Source organism: Balaenoptera physalus (genome assembly GCF_965194825.1).
Source record: "Balaenoptera physalus genome assembly, chromosome: 12".
NCBI lineage: Eukaryota > Metazoa > Chordata > Mammalia > Artiodactyla > Balaenopteridae > Balaenoptera > Balaenoptera physalus.
In genome coordinates, this window is record NC_138897.1 from 74,622,723 (window position 1) to 74,641,202 (window position 18,480).

The window sequence follows — 18,480 nt, forward strand, 5'->3', positions numbered from 1 at the left end:
GCCCTCCTCGATTGGCCAGCGCCGAGTGACGCAGGCCTATTTCGGCGCCCATTGGTCCGGCCGATCCGGAGGGGGTGGGGCCAGGGCGTCCAGCGTGGCGGCTGTGGTGCCGGGCATTTTTCGCCGGGGTGGCCGGTAGGCGTAGCTCGGCGCTGGGTTAGGGCACCGGAGGGCCAGGTCTGGGGAAGTCCCGTGCTCGTGAGGAAGGGTCCGGAGCCAGGCGGAGTTTCCTCAATAAATGGAATTTCCCCCCTAGGCTGACGCAGAGTTTAATTCCAAACCGAGAGATTTCCAGACCAATTTTTACGGAGACTAACAGATTTTTACCCGCCCCTGGCAGAATTGTATCTTGTGCGCCGCTTAGGGCCCGGAGCTGAGCAGAAAATCGAAAGACCAGCGCGAATCGGGACTTGGGTTAGAGAAAAGCCTGCAAAGAAATTCCGCGAAATAAGTCTTTAGGGAATGAGATCGCGCGTTTTAAAACTAGGTTTAACTCATAGTGAAGGCTTAATAAACCTTAGGTGGTGTTCTCTCAGAGTGGCGGGAATACGTGTAATTTCATTTTTCTTTGCATCTCTAAACTTTCTGCTATGAGCATACATTATTATTATTATTATTATTATTATTATTATGAAAAGAAAAAATGTCACGTATAAGACATGAGGGGAGGTTCAGGGCTCTTGCCCGCCTGTTGCGGCGCAAAGGGGCGGGGGGCGGGGGGCTTGTGAAAGAGGGGCCTCCGAACGGTAGCTAGGGACCAGTTTAGACAAGGAATATTAAAATGGAGAAACCCGAGGAAACACCCCACACGGGCATTTTCACTTTTTTGAAGCAAATTACAAAATGTTAAGTTCCCTAGAATTACAAAGCAATACATTCTTTAATAAGTAGTTACTGCTTCCTCTATGCTCAGCACTTTTCTAGGTTCTAGGGATGCAGAGATGAGTAAATCTCGTAGCTTGGTGTTTGGAAGATATGCAAAAAGTGAAAAGATAGAACGCTTCCAGGTAATTCTTCGGTGTTACTAAGTCAGGTTAGCCCTTCTATTATATTTTGGTGGAAGAAAACAGTATGGGAAGAAGAAATGAATGAAAGCAGTTCAGTCTTTCGATATATAGGCCCTTTTAAGGGCGTAGTTTCCATCATTCCCAGGACTAGACTGTGAGCCTCCTAGTATTTTCTTCCTCCAAATTGGCAGAGTGAAATCAATGACTTTATTTAAACTGAGCTGGCCCAGCTCAGGCCGTCCTGAACACAGGCTGCTTCTGTGGACTGGGAAAGACATGGGGGCTAATCAGAGACCAGGACAAAACAGCCTGCCTTCTTTTTAACTCCCATCAACCTTGAGCTAGCTGGGTCCTAAAGTGCCTGAAGGGGTGAGAGATTCACTCCTGGCCCTGGGACCTTTGGGGAGAATTCTTCAGAATACCTTCTGGTTGAGACCTACTCTTCCTGTTAAAGGACCTTGGAAAGCTGTAAGAGGTTCTGAGAAAAGTCATGTAATTGTCATGCAGTCTTTTATTTAAGTTAATATTTGTGAATGCCAAAAGAACGTCTGGCACTGTGTAAGAAATCTCAGGGAAACTAGAAGAAATTTAAATCATTTAGACATAAAAAGAAAATGCATGAGGCCTCTATTAGTCCATCATGGTGTAAATGAGTAACCATAAGGAGAAGGTACAAGATGCTGGGGCAGAGGCGAAAAAGCCAGTGGATTGCATTTTAGTCTTGGTTAATTGGGTAGAAATGGAATGTTGAAATTGACTCCCACAGCTTTGTTTTCAAGACTTTCATCTTTTTGATAAACATGTTAAATCATACTCAAAAACAGTAATTGGACCCAGTGCAGATTGCTGTCCGTGGAATCATGAACACTCGTGTCCAAACCTTTGAACAGTTTTATATCCTCTCTGTAACATTTCTCTGATAATTCTTGCATCAGATGCCAGTAATATTTTAAAACAGTTACTAGGCACTTGTGATAAGAGCTATAAAATATATAAAATACAAAGTTCTTAGTCTTTGTGAAATGCAAGAAACAGTAGAGCATTAAGTCTAAATAAGTAAAAGAACTACACCAAACCCAGTAGCAATCTGAAACTAAAATTCAAGAACTTCTCTCTAATACGGTAGCCACTGACCACAGGTGGCTATTGATTCTTTTTCCCACCTGTCTTTTTCACAGTCTCCATTCTAGCACTCTTCACTCACATCACTCATGCTTAATCTTCCCAAGGTGCACTGCCCTGAGGTAGAAAAATCTCTGGGGCTCCGAACAAATAGACTAGTCAAGCTATTAGTGATGAGATTGAAAAAGGAAATGACCCTCATCACTGAGTATCAATCCCTTTCCAACTCCATTGGTTCTAATTCTTTGTTTTCAACAAAATTGATGGAAGACAAGAGTGAGTTGTCAGCTGAGACTTGAATACAATAATTTTTAATAATAGGTCATTATGTGACTTGGCTTCTAACTTGAAAGATGTTCAGACAATTGAAGGACATCGTTATAACAAAATGCCTTCCTTCCCCATCCACTTAGTTATATGAACAACGTTTTAGGGGACTTTTTTTAATTAAAAAAAAGGAATAAAATTAATTCTGAATCCTGCCTCACTATAGAAATAAGTATTATTAATCCACTGATACATGACGCAAAGATACATTTCCAATATCATTTTACTCTCTATGTTTAATAATTATCAAAATTTGGAATATTTGTTGTTTTGATAAACTTTGTAAAATTTGTACTGATTTTAATTGTTATGATAGCTCCATGTAGAATAATTTTTTATGGTTTGAAGAAAGCTTTAAAATATTTAAATGTGTATATTTTTACGCAAGGTAGCCTATTAGGTAATCAACAGTAGACTTTTAAACATAAAACTATATTACATTGAGATAAAAGTCTGTAAGGAAAGTAGAATGGAAATATAACTTAAAAAGGAAAGAGAAATAAGGTAAGTTTTCTGGTTCTTAATAAAGAGCTTGTTGTTTTTTTTTAACTTTTGATTTTGATATAATTTCAAACTTACAGAAAAGATGCAAGAATTGTACAAAGAGTTCCGGCAGACTCTTCACCCAGACTGTTTTTTTTTTTTGGCTGCGTTGGGTCTTCGTTGCTGCGCGTGGGCTTTCTCTAGTTGCGGTGAGCGGGGGCTGCTCATCATTGCAGTGCGTGGGCTTCTCATTGAGGTGGCTTCTCTCGTTGTGGAGCACGGGCTCTAGGCACGCAGGCTTCAGTAGTTGTGGCACCCGGGCTTAGTTGCTCTGCGGCATGTGGGACCTTCCCAGACCAGGGCTTGAACACGTGTCCCCTGCATTGGCAGGCGGATTCTTAACCACTGCCACCAGGGAAGCCCACCCAGACTTTTTACTCAGACTCACCAGTTAACTTTTTACTGTGTTTGCCTTATCAGTCTCTCTCTCTATGTATGTGTGTGTATCTCATATATGTATATATATATTCACAATTTTTTTCTGAACTATTTATGAATAAGTTTCAGTTATGATGCCCCATTACTCCTAAATACTTCAGCATGTGTTTCCTAAAACCAAGGCATATTCTCCTCATAGCGGCAGTGCAACCATCAAAATCAGGAAATTAGCATATGTAGAGATACAGTATCACTATCTAATCCCCAAACTCCATTCAAATTTCTCTGATTCTTCTAATAATGTCCTTTAAGGGAACCCTCCTACACTGTTGGTGGGAATTTAAATTGGTATGGCCACTATGAAGAACAGTGTGGAGGTTCCTTAAAAAAGTAAAAATAGAGCTACCATATGATTCTGTAATCCAACTCCTGGACATATATTTGGAAAAGATGAAAACTCTAATTCAAAAAGATACATGCACCCCGATGTTCATAGCAACACTATTTACAATAGCCAAGGCATGGAAGCAACCTGAATGTTCATCGACATTTGAATAGATAAAGATGTGGTATAGATATACATATACAATGGAATATTACTCAGCCATAAAAAAGAATGAAATATTGCCATTTGCAGCAATATGGATGGACATAGAGAATATTATATTAAGTGAAGTAAGTCAGAGAAAGACATATGCTATCACATATATGCAGAATCTAAAAAATAATACAAATGAATTTATTTACAAAACAGAAACAGACTCACAGACATAGAAAACAAACTTATGGTTACCAAAGGGAAGGGCAGGGGAGGGATAAATTAGGAGTATGGGATTAACAGATGCACACTACAATGTATAAAATAGACAACAAGGATTTACTGTATAGCATAGGGAGCTATATTCAATATCTTATAATAACCTACAAGGGAAAAGAATCTGAATATATATATATAACTAAATCACTTTGCTGTACACCTGAAACTAACACAGTGTTGTAAATCAACTATAGTTCAATATAAATAAATAAATAAATACACAAATACTGTCCTTTAAAGTACAGGATCTGTTCCAAAATCAAGCATTGCATATGGTGATTATCATGCTTTTTAGTATCCTTCAACTGGGAACAGTTCCTCAGTCCTTTCACGTCTTTTTTTTTTTGTCATCATTTATTTACTTATTGCTAACATGAATTCAAAGCGAGTATGCAGATTCTTTTATTCTAGAGCAAATCAGGAAATAAAGACACAATTGCCATCATCAAATCTTAATCTTCAGAGAACAACATCCCCACGAGGTCGGCCTGAAGACACTCAGATTCTACCAGTTTTTGAGGTGTTCCATACTTAAGTAGTGTAGGCACTGCAGTTAATTCCAACTTTTTCCTGAAGTCATTATTTGGATCTTTCCAATAAGGTTTTTCTCCTACTTGGCAGTAGATAAACACCCATCCTTCACCAACATGCTTCAGCCCCTCTCGTACAACTGGTTCAGCCTGCACGCAGTCGGGGCACCAGCTTTTGCCTTCAGTGTCCTTAAAACCAGAAAAATAGGCGAAAATGGTCTTGCCACTGTGCTGCTCCACCACCTGCGTGAATTCCTCGTAGCCAGACATGCTCACCTCTTCATAGCGGGCCATCGAGAGAGCATGCCATCGGAACACTGGAGGTGTCTTGTGTCCTGCCACTGCCGGGAGAGGCTCCATGCGGGGTGGGGCCTCATGTCTTGTCTTTTTTTTTTTTTTAATAAATTTATTTATTTATTTACTTATTTTTGGCTGTGTTGGGTCTTCGTTGCTGTGCGCAGGCTTCAGTAGTTGTGGCATGTGGGCTCAGTAGTTGTGGCTCATGGGCTCTAGAGCGCAGGCTCGGTAGTTGTGGTGCACGGGCTTAGTTGCTCCGCAGCATGTGGCATCTTCCCAGACCAGGGCTCGAACCCGTGTCCCCTGCATTGGCAGGCAGATTCTTAACCACTGTGCCACCAGGAAAGCCTGCCTCATGTCTTTTCTGATGTTGACCTCTTTGAAATGTATGGGTCAATTATTTTGTAGAATGACCCTCAGTGTGGGTTTGTCTGATGTGACTTCATGATTTATGTGTTTTGGGCAGGAATACCACACAGTGATGCTGTTTTCTTCTCGGTGCATCATATCAGGAGGCAGGAGATGTCAATTTGTCCCATAACCAGTGATATTAACTTTTACCAATTGGTTAAGATGCTGTCTCCTAAAGTTAATTAGTAGCTTTTGTACTTATTAATAATACCTATTTTGTAGAAGGATATTTAAAGATATCTACCTATCCTGTTCCTCATTATATCTTCACTCACAGTTCTAGGATCCATTGATGATTCTTGCCTAAATTAATTCTTACCATAGTGATTTCCAAATAGTGATTTCCTAATTCTATCATTCCTTCTGCATTTATTCCTTGGAATTCTACTGTGAGGTAGAACTTTCCCTTCTTATTTATTTAGTTATTCATATCGATATCAACTCACAGAGTGCTATTTTACTCAGTGGGTTTAAAAAAATCTATTACTACATTATTTATTTTGATTCTTAAATTGTCTCAGACTTGACCAGTGGGAGACCATTGGTCTCCATTTTTAATGACCTCCATTTTTAATTTTGGTAAAATATACATAACATAAAATTTACCAATAACCATTTTTAGGCATACAACTCAGTGGCATTAAGTACATTCACATTGTTGTACAACCAGCACCACTGTCCATCTCCAGAACGTTCTCATCATCCCAAGCAGAAACTCTGTACCCATTAAACAATAACTCTCCACTCACCCATCCTCCCAGCCTCTAGTTACCTCTGTTCTACTTTCTGTCTCTATGAATTTGCCTATTCTAGGTACCTTGTGTAAGTGGAGTCATACAGTACTTGTCCCTCTGTGTCTGATTTATTTCACATAATATAATAGCTTCAAGGTTATCCATGTTGTAGCATGTATGAGAGCCTCTTCCTGACGTGTGTCCTTTCTGGCATGTCCCAATCATTCTTTGACCACTTACTTATTTTCTGGTACAACAAGATATTCCAGACTCATCTATTCTTTCCCAGGCCCAGCCCTTGAATGGGCCATTTCTCCAAGGAGGTCTGGCTCCTTTTCATGGAGAATAATATTTAGTGACAAAGATCTGTGCACTACGTGCGCTCATTGCTACTGGGGTGTCATTGCTTCTAGGTTGTCTCAGTGGATAGAACTAGGAAATAATATTTGTATATATATGTGTATACATACCCACATAAAAAGATATAGAAAGATATAGATGTTTGTATGTCTATACCTATTTTTATATCGATCTATCTTATGTATTAAAAACTCATGAGTGCACACCAATAACTCCAACTCCAATTCAACACCAAAGAGTTTGTTCTAGCCCTCCCTCTTTTCATGATTTTAACTCTGTTCTCTGACAATAAGGAAACAGATGCCTATTAAATTCTCATGTATACAAATGTATGTAATTAATCTATTGGCAATGGCTGGTTGAATCCTTGGCCCCAGAATATGCAAACCCCCTCACCCCAGCCAGCTATTCTTGGCCAAATCCTTGACTCATATTTCCAAATGTGTGATGATGGATGGCAAATAACTGTGGTATTTCGATTCCATTGAACACAGCTAAAAGAGTGATACAAAAGTTTTACTTTAAAATGTCAATACTCCCAGTTTCATTAGAAATGACATCCATTGCAACTAATATTTAAGCTTATCATGAGAAATTTTAGATGTTTAAAATGTGGGGTGTATTTAAAATGTGGTATCTAGTTTTACTAAATTATTTTAGGGACCATGTGAACAAAAAAGTTTTAAGACCATTGTAGCAGAAGAATAGAACCAAACTGTTCGGAGAGAGAAACAAAGGACAAGAGTGAGCCAGTGAGCCAGTGAGAGACAGAGAACAACAATCATTCCAAAAAATATAAGAAAAGAGGAAAACACAAGAAACATGGTAAGGAGAAAACATGAAATGACATGGTAGGAATACGTCCAAATATATAAATAATCAAAAATAAATATGAATGGATTATATTCCCTTCGTAAAAGAAGGAGGCTCTGGTTTAAGTGAAAAATCCAAATTCCAGCTATATGCTGTTTATAGGAAATACACATAAAACAAAACAGCATAAGAATGGAAAATGGCTCACCAGGCAAATGTATACAGAAAACAAGCATATGGAGCAACATTTGTATCAGACAAAATAGAATTTAAGACAAAAACATTTAAAAAGAACAAAGCAGGGTGTTTCATGTTGATTAAAGGTACAAGTTATGAGTCATACATTTTATAAACATAGTAGCATAATTTTGAAATGTATAAAACAAAAACTGAAAATAAATGGCGAAAATGACAGATCCACAATCACAGTGGGAGACGAATACACCTCGCTCAGAATCAACCAATAGTGCAGACAGGAAAGATGTGAATAGCACAATTAACAAATATGATCTCACAGAGAACTTTCCTCTCCACCAGGAACATGTGAAACATTCACAACATTTGATGTCATTTTCCTCTTGCAGAGTGAGATTGATCTGTGTTTCAGGGTTTAGCAATGGAATTGTTTCCAAGTTTTAGCTTTTATGAATAAAGCTGCTGTGAGCACTTGTGTACAAACCTTTGTGTGAAAGAAATCTTTGTATTTTCATTTCTCTTGGGCAAATATTCAATACCCAGTGGGGAAACTGCGGGATCACGAGGTAGGTGTATGTTTAACATTTTTAGAAACTGCCAGCTTCCCAAAGTGGTTTTATCATTCGACATTTCCACCAGCAACACAAGGCGTTCTTAGACTACTATAACAGATTGTTATTTAACTCTTTCATTGTTACCCAACTTTTCATTTGTTTACGTTGTTATGTTTTTTTCCAACTGGATTTCGAAAAGCTCATTAGAAACAGAAGCATGGGTTATACTTCTTTGTGTTTAGTATAGTGCTGAGTACACAGACATTCAATAAATATATTTTTAAATGATTATTAAACTGTTAGGTTGTCTGCAATATGCTTTAAAAGACAGAACATCTTTTAAATTACTCTGGCAGACTGCTACATAATACCATTTTGTTGAAAGCAGAATTCAACACAAGGTTGGTCTATCTTGGACTTATTACTAAAGCCTGAAATGTGCTCATTTTAAGGTACTAAGGCAGTATTTCTAGTTACTTACATGGTGTCTATTCTACTTTTCTTTCTTATTAAAAATAATAATAATAATTTTTGTTCAGGGTGCCTAGCTGAAAACACTCAGCTTCCAGATTCCCTTGAAATTATGAGTAACTGTGGAATATAGTTCAGGCCAATGTATAAGTGGAAGTTCTAGGCAGAGAGAATTCCAGGAAAGCTTGTTAAATGGAGAAGACTCTACTGGGATGCCTTTCACCTTTTTCCTGTTGCCCCTTTCCCCCAGGCAATGCTTCTTCTTGCCTAGAATGCTGATGAAAGTTCGAAAGGTTGAGACAGTTCAGCAGCCATCCTGCAAGCATGAGGAAGGAAGCCACAAGCTAAGGATGTCAGAGGGGAAAGACAGAAGGAGTCTGGGTTCCTGATGGCATCATGGAGTGACCATCTAGCCCTGACTTAGCTCTAGACTGCCCACTTCCAGATCCCAAGTTACGTGACAAATAGAAATATCATGGTGGCTGGGTTTTTATTACATGCCATACAACACAATCCTCACTTTTACAGACACTTACCATACTGCCCTAAGTTAGATTTTCCAAATACCGTCTTTGTTTTTCCATGAACAGGCTACTAGTATGGCTGAGGAACTAGTATGCTCAAGTATGGCATCAGGAAGTAGGTGGATCCCAAGGACATAATTTTTATCACTGGCACTTTCTTCTGACACCAGGAAAAGAGATGAGTCATTTAGCATTAGCATCACTATTTTGTGGCCAGAAAAATTGAGGTTCAAAGGGACAAAATAATCATCTTAAGGCTGTAGATTACTTTTCCAGCTTATCTATCTGTCCCATACTTCAGTCCTACCGTTTTCCTGGAATGCCCTTTTCCTCTCTCTGTTTACACCATAGTTTCTCAACCTCAGCATTACTGACATTTGGGGCTGGACAATTCTTTGTTGTGGGGTGAGGGCTGTCCTGTGCATTGTAAATTTTACTAGCACCGAGGTCCCCCTCACCAGATGCCAGGAGCACCCCCCACTCTTCCCAGTTATGACAACCAGAACTGTCTCTGGACATTGCCAAATATCCCTGAGAGCCAAGACCTCCCCCAGCTGAGATCCACTGCTCTAAACTGTGTCAGACATCACCCTACTGTGCACCTGCACAGACTTCCAGCAACACACCTGTGATACTTGGCAGTACAATCCACCTGTCTGGATCTCCACATGAGACTGTGAGCTCCCAGAAGGCAGGGACTGCATCTGGCTCTTCTTTGTAATCCCCCTGCTCATCTACTAAACAGATTTTTAAATGGTCCAGGAGAAGAATGGGAATAGATTTCAGGAATCCTGGCTCCTTGATGCCATGATTTTGACACTCACTCTTAAAGACCCCTGTGTCCCGTGCCTTTGCTTGGTGTCATATTTTACAGGCTCCCACGCTGTAGTCAAGAGGCAGATTCTAGCAGGAAAGCGCTACGTTGCTCATTGTTCTAAACACAAGTTAAATGGAAATGGAAAGCAAGAATTGTAAGACAACTTTTCATATTCTCACAAGGAGAAATGAAAAACCCTTAAATCATTGGGGAAAGAGCAAAGGTCTATATATACCATTTTTGTTTCCTTAATGGAATCGAAGTTGCATCTTAATCTTGCAAAAAGTGCTATGTACACCCCTCACCCAGTTCTGATTTCCCCTGATGTTGTCCTTTTACACGACCATGGTACATTTGTCACAACTAAGAAACCGACCTGGATGCACAGGGATTCAGTACCCTCGAGAGTTGGATGAAGTCGTTTGGTTTGCTAGGATTAGTGATTCTAGCGCTCTTAATTTCATGACTGTGTTTTTTTTTTGTTTTTTATTTATTTATTTATTTATTTATTTATGGCTGTGTTGGGTCTTCGTTTCTGTGCGAGGGCTTTCTCTAGTTGCGGCAAGCGGGGGCCGCTCTTCATCGCGGTGCGCAGGCCTCTCACTATCGTGGCCTCTCCCGTTGCGGAGCACAGGCTCCAGACGCGCAGGCTCAGCAATTGTGGCTCACGGGCTTAGTCGCTCCGCGGCATGTGGGATCTTCCCAGACCAGGGCTCGAACCCGTGTCTCCTGCATTGGCAGGCAGACTCTCAACCACTGCGCCACAGGGAAGCCCCATGACTGTGTTTTTAAAGGCGGACGTTTTTGAACCGTTTAAGTAACGTTGAGACGCCAAATGTGTGGGCAGGAAATCCTCCTGGTGGTATTGGCGGATGTTTCCTTCAATCCTGCGGCTGCCCACCCCTTTCTGGAGAAGGGTTGCAACACTTCTTGAAGTTCGTTTGTGTGTATTAGGGTTCTAAGAAATTCAGTACTCCTTTGGCTTCCACAAAATGCTGCAGTTCGTTTGCTCGGTAAATTAAACAGAGCCTAAAAGGGCACAACAACAAAAGGAAAAGGTTCGTTTGAAAAGTGAAAAGATATTGCACGCTCTCTTTTGCACTTGGCATTGACCCAGAGCAGTAAATGGCTCAACATTTGGTTTTGTCTCCTTAAAGAAAGCACAAACTCTCCATTGTCGGTACCTTTATTGACACCAAGGTTCAAAGGTGGCAAGAGAAGCAAGTTTTATCTTACTTGAAAGAAGTTTAAGCGCTGTAGGCCCCATTAGTACTAAGAGAATAAACATCAGTTCACTGGTTTTGAACTTTTTTTAATAAACTTTTTTTTTTTGGTGTAATTCTAGATTGACAGAAAAGTTGCAAGGCCGGTACAGAGAATTCCCATATGCTACCAACCCCCAACCTGGTTCTAGTTTCCCCTAATGTTATCAGCCTACACCACCATTGGTACATTTGTCAAAACTCAGAAACCAACACTGACACAGTGCTATTAACTAAACTCTAGACTTTATTTGGATTTCAACAGTTTCCCTCTTAAAGTCTGTTTTCTGTTCCAGGATCCTGCCTTGGTTTTGATTACTTAGCTTCTGTATGGAACATCTATTTTTGCAAAATGTTTCATGACTAATTTCAGTCAATGGTATTTGTTTGAAGTGCTGGATTTACTCAAGTGCAACCTTCCCAGACACATACGTACCCTGAGGCTCTGACTCCAAAATAACAGCAACTGAATCCCTCCCCCACTGGTGAGGTGGCCTTGCCTTTAGGTGATGCTGTGAGGTTTTTCATGACCTGACTTGTAGGAGACTAGATTTCCTGAGAATGGCCCAGGGACTCTCAACATTAAAAAAAAAAAAAAATCCTCTCTTTTATTTATAGCTGACTTTGTACATCTGATATTCCTGTGGGGAAAGACAGCAAGCTGTACATATTCTGTTGTCTCATAAACTTTTTTTTTTTTTCATGAAAACATCCAGGATTTATGTGATTCCAAGAGTCAGCTGGGTAAAATATAGATGAAACTCTGGTTTGGTGAATAAAGGAGATACAAGAAGAGAAAAGCTTTGGGAGCGGAGGAGTAGAATTATGATTGCCTCCGAGAATATTGGGAGAGAGACCATCCATCTTCCATTTCCAGACACTGTAAGAACAGTCCTTACAACCTGGGCGCTGGGAGCCTGGGCTTGTGACACAGATGGATGGACATCAGGCAGGTTTTCGGCTCTAACATGCACTAGTTAGGGAAACTTGGACAAGTTACTTAACCCCTCTGAGCCTCAGTTTCCCTGTCAGAAAAATGAGAATCAAGAGTTGACCAAGATAATACATTAAACACAGTTCATGACACAGAGAAAGCACACCATGCGTGTTAAGAATTATTGTTACCGAGGGCCATCCACCTTAATGCCAAGTACCATCCCCACAATCTTCCTAGTTTCCCATTAATCTCATCCTTTCGTCTGTCTTTTGGTACTTGGCAGCCAGGAAGTTTGACAGGTCCCAGAAGGTTAAGTAGAACAATGGTGGGTCCAAATCTTTAAAATATGTCTGAGTATAAAATTTGATCACTGGTCACAAGCAGGGACAGGGTCCATGAAGCAGGAGATGTGTCATAGCAATGGACACCAGGTGAGTTTTCGCCAGCTGCTCCCTCCCCCAACCAGAGAACAAAATGCGTGGACTGGACCTGGCCACGGGCTGCTGATGACCGGCTCTGTCAGTGTGACCTAGGACAACATTCCCAGCAGAGGGCAGCAAACATTTCCTGGGTACACAGACCCCTGACCTCCGGTGAGATTCTGGGGCAGGGTCTGGATGACGCCATCCCTGGGGGTGGGGGGCTTGTGCGAGCTGCTCTGCACAGAACAGGTGAGCCAGCCTGCAGGATCTGGGAAAGAAGAGGTTGGATCTCCAATTTAAAAAAGGAAACGTTTTCTACTAAACACAATCATTTTCTGTTTGGAAACGAGTTGTAATTTCCAGCCTAGAGTTCCGGAATTACAGAGTTTATTATAGTCCTTAGCACCCGCAACGTGCTCCCAAAAACCCTTGTCATGGTCTGTGCCAGGGGTGGGGGACAGACCACTAAACTTGAACAGGACGGTGGAGGTTAGTGCTTGGCTCTGCTGGGTGACCTGGAATAAACCATGAACCTCTTCAAGAGTTTTTTTTTTTTTGAATGGTTCTGAAGAACCTAGGGGCAGGACAGGAATAAAGACCCAGATGTAGAGAATGGACTTGACACGGGGAGGGGGAAGTGTAAGCTGGGACGAAGTGAGAGAGTGGCATGGACTTATATACACTACCAAATGTAAAATAGATAGCCAGTGGGCAGCAGCCGCATAGCACAGGGAGATCAGCTCGGTGCTTTGTGACCACCTAGAGGGTGGGATAGGGAGGGTGGGAGGGAGACGCAAGAGGGAGGAGATATGGGGATATATGTATACATATAGCTGATTCACTTTGTTATACAGCAGAAACTAACACAACATTGTAAAGCAATTATACTCCAATAAAGATGTTAAAAAAAAAAGTTTTTTTTTTTCATTGTTGTTTGTTTTACTAGAAAAGACAGGAGTGTGCATGAAAGTAACCTAGCAGAGTGCCTGGAACACAGGAAGGAGCTTCTTGCATTTAGTTCCAGGCTCCAGAGCAAAGGCAGCCCATCCCAGCCTGAGCCTCTTCACTTCACTTGGGAGGCCCTGCCTTGGTATCTGAAGGAGGATGACAGCAGCAGAGACAACCCCCTGTTTGAATTCCCCCTGCCCACAAATGGCCTCTTTGGCGCCCGGGAACAAAGTGCAGGTGACCAGAGTGCCCACCCACCGGCCTCAGATCCCCACCCAGGGCAGCACTGTCCAGGGACAGGTGCATCAACTGAAGGAACGAACACAGATTCTCCGACATCCCAAAGATACATACTGGGGGACAGGGGTCCTCTAGAGTCACTTTCCAGGTGACCAGGTGACTTTATAACTCGAAGGTGTGTGAGTCTGACTTTTTCTTACCTTCTGGAACAGAGAAAGGGGGTGAGAAGATAGCTGCCCTGGGTACAGCTTTGAATGGGAATAAACATTTCTCAATTGAGGTGTTTCATCAGTGTCTTGAAAAATCAAATTTGTTCAGGCTTGCAGGAAATGGATTGTCTAAGTGTCACTTTAAAAATTTGGCGGGGGGGAATTGAAAACAGTTTTCTAAAGGGACTCCCCTAATCTTGATCAGCAAATGTCCCCCATCCCTCCAGGAACCAGGACAAGAGCAAGGAGAACAGTTTGTACTGACTTGAGGTTCTCCTGAAAATTTCCACCCTTTGCCTGTGCTCAAACATTTGCATTCAAGGATTTTTTAAAATTTATGTGTCCACGTGCAATAAACTGATATTTCCAGCATCATGATCAGAACCACAGCCAGAAAACCTTGATTTGGGGTCATTCATTCATCCCGAAATCTGTGCCACCTTTATCTTCTCTCGGGGAGCAGAATCTAGAAGAGGAGAAAGATAATAAGTAATTCTAATGTAGTATAACTGTAACCAGCCCTTAGGAGTGGTACCGAGGAGCGAGGACCTAACTCTGTAGGGCCATCAGGGAAGGCCTCATAGAGGAGGCAATGTTCGTGAGGGCCTTGAAGGATGAGTAGGAGTTTGCATAGGATTTAGCTTTACTTTTTCCCTTGCCGCTTCTCCCTGCTAGAGCTAGATGCCACCTGGACCCTGAGCTAGAATCTCAAGAAAGCAGTAATAGTTCACCTGGGGCTAAAAAAGACCTGAAACTAACACAACATATATGTATTCAACCTTTGACACCTGCTACTATTCCTGAACCTAAGTGGATAAGAAGATCCGGATTTCTGTATACTTATTTCAACTCTCCTGGGACATCCTTTTTCCCTTTCCTACTCTCATCCTTAGCCTCCTTCAAGACTTCCTTGGTATTTTTGTTTTAACCAACAACTTTTCTTTAAAAATGGAGGCAGGAGTGAGAGAGAGAGAGAGAGAGAGAGAGAGAGAGAGGATTCCCTCCCATCCTCCCCACCTTTCCCTTGTTTGGCTTTAAATTCTGCACAGTCACTCTCTCCCTGGTTCCTTGCTGTGCTTCTCTCCTTAAAGGAGCCAGAAGGGACTTCTGGGTGTCTGAGCTCAGGCAGTGCTGTCACTCTCCCGAGCCCCAGGGACGGGTTATCTCTCGGGGTCAGGAACCCAGTGGGAACCCGGGGTCCTAGGACCAGAGGCTGTGCCCCGCATCCCCTGCAGCTCTCCTCACTTTGTACAATGAGGTAGCTGACCTTTTCCATTTCATCTTGTTTTTTTTTCTCTGCACCCCACTTGGTTCGGCAACCACGAATCAACCCTGTTTCCTCCTTGGCATTTCTTACGTGTATCCCACTGAAATTAAAAACTCAAAAGGAAGAGGCCTCGTAGACCTTGAAACGTTCAGCTTGCTTTCTGGCCTTGGCCGCTGGCTTGACTGGTCCCACCTGCTCTCCTGGGAGAGTGGGCAGCTGACGAAATCCAGAGGCCTCGAAATCTCCCTTCCGGTAAGTGCTCTTGTTTGCACATCCTGGTTCAAAAGCCGGAACCGCTGGTTGGAACTCAATCAGGGAGTAAAGTAACTGAATTAGTGGATCTGCTTCAAGCTTCAGGCAGTGGCCTTCCTGAGAAAGGCAGAATCTGCATGTTTCTTTCACAGATTGAAACCTCCCTTGTTTGTTTACTCTCTACTTCTAAAAGTTCTTGGAACACTTTTCCAGGAAGAAGCCAGGTAATGGGAAATCGGGATAATAAAGAACAGTAAGCCTTGTTTGTATCCTCCTTACTCCCTTTATTTTCAAAGGAACCAGCATGAGGATGTGTGAAATAAGTCAGTATTAGGAACATTAGCTAATGAGTACAGGATGTGAGCCGGGAACTGTGCAGAGCCCTTGGCATCTACTCTTTAATTTCTGTAAGGTAGGAATTGGCTCCATTTCTCAGAGGAGGAAGGTGAGGCTCTGAGGGGTTAAGCCCAAGGTCATGTGGTAGAACTGGAATTTAAACTTAGATCCCTGTGACTTCGGAGATTGTCCGGTTTCCTGGAGGTTGCACAGGCATGGAAAGAACACAGGCCTGGCCTATTGCTTTTAGGACAAGATGCTTCTGAGGCAACCCCCACCTTCAGTGATTTGCATTGTATCTAAGAAACTGAAAACCCCAGTCAAGGTGTCTGAAACCAGCAAAAGAATATTCCTTTCGGTCCCTGTTCCCCTCCATCGTTGGGGGTATAGACTAGGTGACATTTACTGTGCAAACAGCAGACTGGGATCCAGGCAGAGCCAAACCTAGCTGAGTAAATAGCACCTGGAGGCCCAGGCAGGGCACGCAAGGTCCCCAGCATGCCTTTTGAGAGGCAAACAGGAGAAGAGGTCTGTGGGCTGGGAGCCGGGAGCCCGGAGCGCTGGTTCTGGTGCTGCCACTTGTACCTCTCTGTCCCTCATCTGGAAGTGGAGGAAATCAACTCAATGATGTAGGAATCTGGCTGCAGGGGACAGTTTGCCTTGGGCAGTGCGGCCTGGTGGGTAGGCCTGCGGAGGGTAGAATCCAGCTCCCTGGGTTCAAGTGTGACCTTCACCACTTACAAACTCTGTGACCCTAGACAAGTCCCTAACTTTTCAGAGCCTCTGTTTTCCTATTATTCATCCAAGAATACCAGCAGGACCCACCTCACAGGATTATCAAGAAATCAGAGTCAGAATGCACAATAGAATTCTAGAATATTCCATCCTGGCTACAAGAGTTCTTTCCTTTGGCTTTTTGTTGTTGTTGGGGAAACTGAGATTCAATTCAAGCAAAAGTTAACAAACAAACAAACAAAAAAAGAGTTAACCTCTTAGAGTTAAAGCTTAGTTCAGTGCTGGTATCTAGGAAACAGATGTTGGGATTATTAGTGATTCCCTAATTCTGCAAATATTCACTGAATGCCTGGCACCTGCAGGGCTCTTTACTAGTTCTGTGGATGATATGAAGATATTAACACACGGACCTTTTCTCAAAGAACCCACTGTCCAGGAGGAGATGCGCCCAAATGGTTACGACACAGAAGTAACAGCATCACGCAGAGGATAAGGAAGCTGCCCTGATGCTTCAGAAACTTCTCTGGAGGCCCAGACACAGCAAGACTCATGGGAGAATGTGTACTTTGTGGTCACCATAGCACGTTTTCAGTCCCGACGTGACACCGGTCAGCTGGATAATCTTGGACAATTTTCATAACTTCTCTGAATGATTTTCTCCTCTTATGATGGTTAGTTTTATGAGTCAATTTGGCTAAGTTATAATACCCAGTTAGTCTGTTAAACACTAATCTAGGTGTTGCTGTGAAGATATTTTGTAGACGTGATTAACATCTGCAATCAGGTAAAGGGGATCATCTGAGTGGGCCTCCTCCAATCACAGACAGGCCTTAGGAGCAAATCTGAAGTTACTCAGAAGAAGAAGAAATTCCTTCTCAGACAGCACTGGCTTCTGCCCAGTTTCCAGCCTGCCAGTCTACTCTGCAAACTTCAGACTTGCCAGCCTCACAACCACATAAGCCAATTCCTAGACATATATGAATCTTTATCTATATACACACATGTATATGACTCATCCCTCCTCCTGGTCCTGTTTCTTTGGTAGGAGGCAAGCAGACACGCTTCTTCCCTTTCTCTTCCCTGACCCCCCCAGAACCCACTACCTCCTGCTCCTCTCAGTTTTCCCACATCTAGTCGTGAAACCACAGATCTTGGACCTGCAGGACCCCTAGGGACTGTGTAGTCCACCCTCCTCTGCATGTGGATGAAGACATTCAGATGGAGAAGACTTGTGATTTGTCCCAGGTCTGGTGACTAGCTCTGAAGGCTGCCCTGCAGGGTTGGGACAGGGATGAGACAAGTGAGACACTTGCCTCAGGTGCAAAATTCAAGAGAAATTCAGTAATCAAGATAAAGAATACTTTAATGCAATATTTTTAAAAATCTAAATTGCTGCAGAAGAAATCTGTGATGAACAAAGTATTCCATTTTTTGTTACTATTTTTTAAAATGTTTTATACTGGAGTATCCTTTTTTTTTTTTTTTTATAAATTTATTTATTTATCTTTGGCTTTGTTGGGTCCTCGTTTCAGTGCGAGGGCTTTCTCCAGTTGCGGCGAGGGGGGTCACTCTTCACCGCCGTGCGCGGGCCTCTCACCGTCGCCGCCTCTCCCGCTGCGGAGCACAGGCTCCAGATACGCAGGCTCAGTAGTTGTGGCTCACGGGCTATAGTTGCTCCGCAGCATGTGGGATCTTCCCAGACCAGGGCTCGAACCCGTGTCCCCTGCATTGGCAGGCAGATTCCCAACCACTGCGCCACCAGGGAAGCCCTATACTGGAGTATCCTTGATTAACAATGTTGTGTTAGTTTCAGGTGTACAACAAAATGATTTGGTTATACAAGTATTTTTTTTCAATTTCTTTTCCCATTTAGGTTATTAGAATATCGAGCAGAGTTCCCTGTGCTATACAGTAGGTCCTTGTTGGTTATTTTAAATATAGCAGTGTGTACAGGTCAATCCCAGACTCCCAT

At 42.3% G+C, this 18,480-nt stretch overlaps 1 pseudogene across 1 annotated transcript; it reads right to left on the reverse strand.

Moving 5' to 3' along the window:
• Positions 1 to 97: 97 nt before the first annotated feature.
• On the reverse strand, positions 98 to 17,970 carry LOC309639308 (thioredoxin domain-containing protein 17 pseudogene; annotated as a pseudogene). The gene is made up of 2 exons (XR_014268574.1): positions 10,666 to 17,970; positions 98 to 10,351 (listed from the first exon to the last, which is right to left on the reverse strand). The product of XR_014268574.1 is annotated as a thioredoxin domain-containing protein 17 pseudogene (transcript).
• Between the last annotated feature and the right edge of the window lie 510 nt (positions 17,971 to 18,480).